Genomic DNA, 7,362 nt, shown 5'->3' with positions numbered 1-7,362 from the left:
TTCGGGGGTGGTGGGTTGGGGGGCTCGCGGTGGTTCAGGCGTCCTCGCCCTTGGTTTTGTGGCTTCCTCCGCTGGCTGGGCTTGCGGTTCCGGTCCGGATGGGGATAGACGAGGGGCGATTTTGCGGCCGCACGCCTCAGTTTTCTTCTATGTTCAAGATTGGGTTCCGGTGGACGTGTTTGAACTTTTTTGGTGAGAGAGTAACCTAGGAGTGGACCTTTTAGTGAGTGAAATGGGAGCGTGATCGATTCATGGATCCCATCCTTTTAAGAGCCGAAGAATAATCTTGACCTGCGGAACTCGGAATGGGTGAGGTTTCATGTGTAACCACTTATCAAATTTTCGAATGGTGAATATCTTCGAGTAGATAAAGTTAGGTGATGTTTGAATTTTATAAAAGTGAAAGAAAAATAGGTGTAACTTTGAGAGCTTAGATATCCTCGCTCCTCGGAGAGACGGTGGGACACTGCATGGCTCCAGGTAACGGTTGAGTTGAGTTGCCCAATAGAAAGTCACCAAGAAAACGGTTGCCATGCAAAAGGTTATGTGACGTCGAGACAATGCACGTACCTTTTCACCACTATCGCCTTGCAAACTCCCACGATATTTAAAAAATAGTTTGCATTACGTTACATGCTTTACGATAGATTGAATTATTCAATAGGCGGATAATACCATAAGGGACGTGAAGTGGCCTTCAATTAATGGTTAAAGAGAGCAACATAGTAGAATACCATAAGCTATGTAGAAATAAATCCCCAAATAACCATGTAAAAAGTAACACCAAAACACCATATAATGTAATATCATACCGGTATTACTATTAACATAAGAAGGTTTTAAATATTCACATCATGTTGCATAATCATTTGCAAAACCATAGAAAGGTATATGATTCGTTTGATCGATTGCCCCGTATATTTGTGTAAAACCAACCACATTTACCATAGATTTGCTTGAAAATTTAGAGCAAGACTTTATACACAACTATAAAATAATTTAGGAAGTTTTTTTAGCAGGATGATACGAGGCCCATAAATTTGAAAGGCAAGATAGGTTCTTAAACTTACAATACAAGCATCTTGAAAAAACTTTGAGCACATCTTTAAGATAGGACCCAACGTCATAGTGCATGTCCTTTTAGAAGTTAGGGAATTGAGGGACGTTTGGATACCAGCGCTAAACTTTAGTTATGTCACATCGGATGTTCGGATGCTAATTAGGATGACTAAATATGAGCTATTTATAAAACAAATAGCAGAACCCCTAGGCTAAATCGCGAGACGAATCTATCAAGACTAATTAACCATCATTAGCGAATGGTTACTATAGCACCACATTGTCAAATCATGGACTAATTAGGCTTAATAGATTCATCTCGTGATTTAGCCTAGGGGTTGTGCAATTAGTTTTGTAATTAGCCTATATTTAATACTCCTAATTAGTGTTCAAACATCCGATGTGACAGGATCCTATCTCCCAAGTACCCTCTAAACACGATGGTCTATCAAATGATCAGACGGACAAACAACCACCATATGTCTTAGTTGGAAAGTCTAGTAGTGATATGATAGTCAATTAAAAGATGGATGGCTAGCAAATATCCATGCCTTATCATTTCTAATTATCACGTTAATCTTTCATAATTGTAAAACCTAACTAAAAACAATCACGAAGCCATGAAGGTATGGAGCGAACGCTCTGAATCAGCATAGGTAGTCGGAAGTTTGTGTGCATTCTAGTTGCCTCCGTCATGTTGTTGTTGGGGCGCTGACGGGGCTTTCCTAATTAGCGCACGCTAAGATGGCTTCCCGCCATTGATTCCCAACATTCCAGCCATCGATTCCCGACAGCTTCCAAACTTTTCATTTTGGGAAAGTTTTAAATCCTGTAACTTTTCATTTTCGAAATATCATAACTTATGCACATAATTTCGATGCATAACTTCGTAAATATAACTTTTTTATAAGATAATTTTTTAGCACAACTTCAATAGCATGTAGAATTTATGTGTACAACTTCTAAGTACAATTTGTAAGAATAACTTCGAATTTTGTTTTTTTGGAAAGCTCTAACCTATACGCACAACTTGTACGCATAACTTTTTTCTTAACAACAATTTAGGTGATAAATTCATAATACAACTTTCATGATATAATATACATAACTTATATGCGTAACATTTGTGCGGGTCAGCACATGGTCGTGCTCCGCGTGGGACCCATTGGCTGCTGCGTCGCGCGCCGCAAAGCGCTGTTCAGGTCCTCTTTGGTAGGGCTCCGGCTTAGAGGAGCCGGTGGAGCCACTTTTTTTTCTGATTTCTCCATGTAAAACGGCTCCGGCTCTTGTAGTGCTCCACGAGTGGAGTTATTTTTGATCAAATTGTTTGGTAGAATTTCAATTGGAGTCGCAGGAGAAGCCGGGACTCGAGCCTTGCAAAGGGCCCTGAATGTTGCGGCGCTGATGAAAGCCGGAAACCGCCGAGGCCAGCAAGCCCCCGAGCCAAAGGTGCAAACCAAAAAAACGGCCCGCCATGAAGCGCGAACAAGACACATGTGCCCCTCCCAGATCGGCAGAATGGCACCGAGCCACCGAGCCCCCCGGGTCGACAGATGGCTGGCCTGGCTGGATAAACCGTACACCGCCCGGAGGCTCGGTAGCCCCCGCCGGACGCAACCTTCCCCCTTCCCTGCGCGCGGTCCTCGTGCGCCGCGCGCCCCCACCGCGGTAGTTGCGCGACCCGACCCAAACCCTCCCCCGCGCGCACCCACCGCCCCAGGGGCCCCGCGCGCCAGCCACACGCGCGCCCGGGAGGCGAGGAGCACGCCCCGCGCGCCGGCCGCCGCGCCACTTGGGGTTGGCGCTGGCCGCTCACCTGCTCTGCCGCCGCACGCCTCCACCTCCACTCCACGCTCCACGCCAGCCAGCCTCTGACGGCCGGAGCAGCACGCGCGGGCGCGAGGCCGCGGCGCTTTTCGCCTGGCCGCCTGCTGCCGCGCCTCCCCGTCTCTGCCACTGCCGTGCCGTGCCGAGCCGCTGCCGTGTGCGGAGCCGTGCCTGTGCTGCTGCCTCTGCCTGCAGGCGTAAGTCTTACCGACCGGTTACATCACTGCACCGCGGCAGCAAACGTGTCAGCGCGGACCAGCAGCGGGCATCCGATGCGGCCGAAGCGCGCGCGGCAGCACTGCCGTCTGCCGTGGGCCAGCAGTGGCAGTGACCAGTGAGCTCTCCCACCGTCGTGCCGGCCGAGCAGGATCGAGTCGACAGACACATGCTGCTCTGGAGTTTGGTGGTGGGGTGACGGCGATCTGCTTTGACCCGGCGGTTATCGCCACAACACCCCACTTCGATTCCAGGCCGGCGTTCTCCGCATCTGTTCTGTTCAGTCCGCTGAACAGGGACGGAGGAGGAGGAAGAAAGCAGCAGGACGATGGTCTCTGCTGTACGGGAGTTGTAGCGAAGCTGGTGCGTGCAGTGCAGCGTGCCTGCCACAGCACTCGCGCCGCGCGTGGCGCGTGCCGACGAACAGGGGGGGATCTCGGTCCACGGTCTTTGCCCGCTCCCCGCTGTGTGTGCCCTGACACCCCGACCTGCCCTTTTGCTTTCTCGTCCTTTCTCCCATCTCCATTTCGCGTGTTCCGAGGCGCGCGCGCGGGCGGGCACCACACCTCCGCCGGAATCCAGACGTCGGACGGGTCGACGCAATCATTGAACCGCCAATGAATCCACAACGCTACGCTACAGGCCAATCCGTCCATGGCTTGGCTCTCTTGTCGTCACAGGACGCCAAAGGATTATGGGTTTGGGATCGATCGAAAACCAGCCCGGGACCGGGAGGGAGGACCCGGACCGGAGCAGAGCAGAGGGTAACCTGATCTCGCGGTGAGACGTGGAGTCTGGGCTCGGCAGATTGGTGGTCGACGTCGACGACGAGATCACGAGACGGCGACCACCATTGGCTGTAGTGCGTGGTTGCCGAACGGAGGGAGTCTGGTGGGAGCCTGCAAAGGATCTTGCGCCTTTTCTATGTTTGTTCTTCCTGGACCCTCGTCGTGTCTGACCCGGGCCCCCTTGCCACAATTGTCAGAGCCTTCCTGTCCACTAGATTTATAAAACCTCGACTGCTAGTCTGCTACTACTGCTAGTCTATACTTCAACAGACCAACGGTGCTGCTGCATCACCCATTAATCCACCAAAGGCAGCATTTACAAAAGGGTATTGGGTATACGCTTCAGAATACGCATTGTATCCAGTGAAAAATACGATACACAGGAAGTGACGTATACGGTACTTCGCAGTTCACGTTTTAGTACTACTAGATATGGACCGACGCTCGCGTGGATCCAAGTTTTGGCCCAGTTCCACGCCTGGGCTGATGGGCTGGCCCACGTGACAATCCAAGAAATCGAAACCATACCCACACTACACAACACACACCAGGCCGAGCTATTCTGCGAGGCCAAATTGATCCTCCGGCCGTCTCGGCCCGATCTGATGCGTGCGACAAGCGAGCTGAATTTACTGAACCGGACAAAAAGGCTACATGTGTACTTATAAAGATCCAAGATCCAAAATAATTGAAAATATATTTTACGCAAACAATTTCTCCTATACCTCTCACGTTGGACCCACTGCGCAGGTCAAAGGGGTGTGACAGGAAGGGGGAGATGGAAAAAACAACCAAAGGAAAATGATTCTGCCAAAATCGAATTTTTTTTTTGACACCGCGCTTTCTCCAACCCGCCCGACTTATCCACCGCAATCCTCAAATTTTTCACCATGAATCCATCATCAGCCTTAATAATGTACTCTTTCCAAATTTGTGGTTGTAAACTACCAATATCCCTACCAAATAGACCATGTCGGAATCCAAGCAAATCACAAATCAATCATCGATCATCGGTAGAAGGTTTCCATTTACGATCCCCCTACCATCAAAGCCACATCGAGAAGACCACATCACTGGTGATTTTGTTTACCCGCTCGCGTACCCACGCTTGTCCCGCCCGTCAATCCAGCCCGCCGATCGCGGCTACTCTCTCCTCACTCTTTCCTTCTTTGTCACGCCCATCCCATCGGCCATCGCCTCCCCATTCGTCTGCGCCGCCTCTCCTTTCTCCTACACTCCCTGACCAGTCCGGCCTCCCCCGGACTCCCTCTATGAACGCTGCCCCACGCCTTGACCAAGACACCGCACGACGGAGCTCCTCACCGCCTTTGCCCCACGCTTGTTCATCCTCCACCGGCGTGGCCTCCTCCACACTACCGCACCTCGCGCGCTCGCCTTGGTAGCAGCTTAATCCGACCTCTGTGCAGCCGCCGCCATGGATGCTTCCCCAGGGCGATGTCCAATGCCGATTCTGAGGCCCCTTGCATCACATGATGACATCAGGTAAGACGACACCCTGATTGGATTTGTGAAATTTACTCGCGTTATTGTTGTAGTCATGTTCCCCTATTCTTGGTGTTCTTGATCGTCATTTGTGTCAGTTTCTGGAGGAGTTTCTGCAGGAGAAATAGCAACTTGGGCCTGTCCTATAGCTAATGCTATCTATCTGAGGCAGGATGTTGAATCAAGGTAAGAGATAATTTGGTTTCATATTACTAGTCTTGCTCAGATTCACTAATTCATCTGCTCTCTTCCTGTATAGGAGCCGACTTTATAAAAAGAGCTATCTTTAGGCACATTGGATGATTAAGTAGAACTTCCATATTTCTATATCTCAGTACATGATGGAATTGTTTGCATTCTGGAAAATAATAAATATCGTAGAAATAAGGAGAATATCAAGCATACTTTAACAGCTTACAAGTTCAAATCATATGCATTCATTGCCCCGGATGCCTAATTTTTGTGGAAATGGTTTTGGACCATTGAATGGGATGCATCCTGCGGTATGTCAATTAAAATTGTTGTACTTTCATTAGGATATACTCTGTAGTCAAATGAACATGTCTTTAAGTGTCACGAATGGAGCAAATAAACTACCTTCAAATCTACTTCTAAAACTATTTATCAACCATGGATGCACGCATGAGTTCCAAAATAAATAGACCTGGTATATTAGATATATTAGGCAGGAGTATATTGATAAAGCCTTGCCTGTTCGAAAACTATATTCGGTATTTTTCTTAGCTTGTTGATCAGAATAATGCATGCTTATCAATTCAAATACTTAGATGTATCATCCATATATTTTACTTCTGATCAAATAGGTAGGTTCATTTGTTTTGCTTAATGCGTTGGATTATTTTAGTTGGAGACAGTGAGACCATAGATGGGCATTGTAGTGATTAAGTTAAGCTATGTTTGTACTTATGTCATTTCACCAAGTGTAGCTGGCTATGTTGCTTGAGTGATTAAAAAAACCTATAACCTGTTCCTTTTAATGTTTCTTAGATTTTGCTAATCTTTTAGTTAGCTTATAGCACTGGCATAAATTCAGTTTATCCGTGCCAATTAGATTTTCTAAATGCAGCCACACTGATGGTTTTCAACAGAGCTGTGATATGCCAGTATTAGTGTTTGTAGGCAACATGAGCAAGCATCCCTGCGTGGAGCCATCAAGTTGCATCTTCTGCACTCATCTCTATCAAGGTGTTCATCTGATTGGTGGTATGAAGGAATGTGGTGCAGGTGCTTGATTCTGCCTAATACAATTAAATATATTTTTCCATTCTGCACCATCATTTTTGTGATGTTCATCTTTCATCAGATTTGTTTGATTGACATAATCTATTTTTCCCATGACATGGTAGGCTAGGAGGATAAGGTTGGTAGCCATAATTGATGATCTCTTGCAAGCATGTCGGGCAAAAATAAGTAAGCCACCAAACCTGAATCAGGATTGGAACTGGAGTGTTATGATGGGTTTCTTAGATGTAAGCCTGACCTACAGTCCTTCTCATGTTCACTCCATTTTACTGATTCCATATTCAAACGTCCTGGCTTGGGGATGGGGCACATACATGTCCTCCTCTAAACCCTTATTCCTATGTTTTCTGGTGAATTCTGTGGCATTTGTTGTGATTAGAGATGGTATTCTTGGTCATGGAAGGCGGAAATACCCAATGAAGGAAATGTCTTTTCTTAATTGAGTTCACATGGTGTGCTTGTACCAGATGATAAATGATGCTCGTTTAGCCTTCTCTGTTTTGCACTTGGTTGTAATTCTCCTCGCTTGTAATTCTATAGCACATTATTTAGCTGGTTTGGGTGTGAGTTTGATGCCAGGTGATGTCTAAGTTATGGCCTGACGTGCTACCTGGTGATGTAATTAACTTGGTGGCAGACAATTTGTCATCAGTTTAAGTTAATGGATGCATGTTCAATCTTAATAAATAAATTGAGTAGTGAGAAA

General features: G+C 47.2%; 1 long non-coding RNA gene across 4 annotated transcripts; it reads left to right on the top strand.

Moving 5' to 3' along the window:
- Positions 1–4,940: 4,940 nt before the first annotated feature.
- LOC117860277 (uncharacterized) lies at positions 4,941–7,362 on the top strand. 4 transcript variants are annotated; one of them, XR_004641434.2, is made up of 4 exons: positions 4,941–5,393; positions 5,513–5,579; positions 6,534–6,638; positions 6,761–7,362. It is a non-coding gene; the product is annotated as an uncharacterized lncRNA (long non-coding RNA). The 4 variants fall into 4 exon arrangements; XR_004641435.2 differs by having other exon boundaries at positions 6,525–6,638; XR_004641433.2 differs by having other exon boundaries at positions 5,492–5,579.

Source organism: Setaria viridis, chromosome 6 (assembly GCF_005286985.2).
Source record: "Setaria viridis chromosome 6, Setaria_viridis_v4.0, whole genome shotgun sequence".
Taxonomy (NCBI): Eukaryota; Viridiplantae; Streptophyta; class Magnoliopsida; order Poales; family Poaceae; genus Setaria; species Setaria viridis.
Note: the sequence above shows the minus strand (reverse complement) of the source record. Positions and strands in the feature narration are given on the sequence as shown.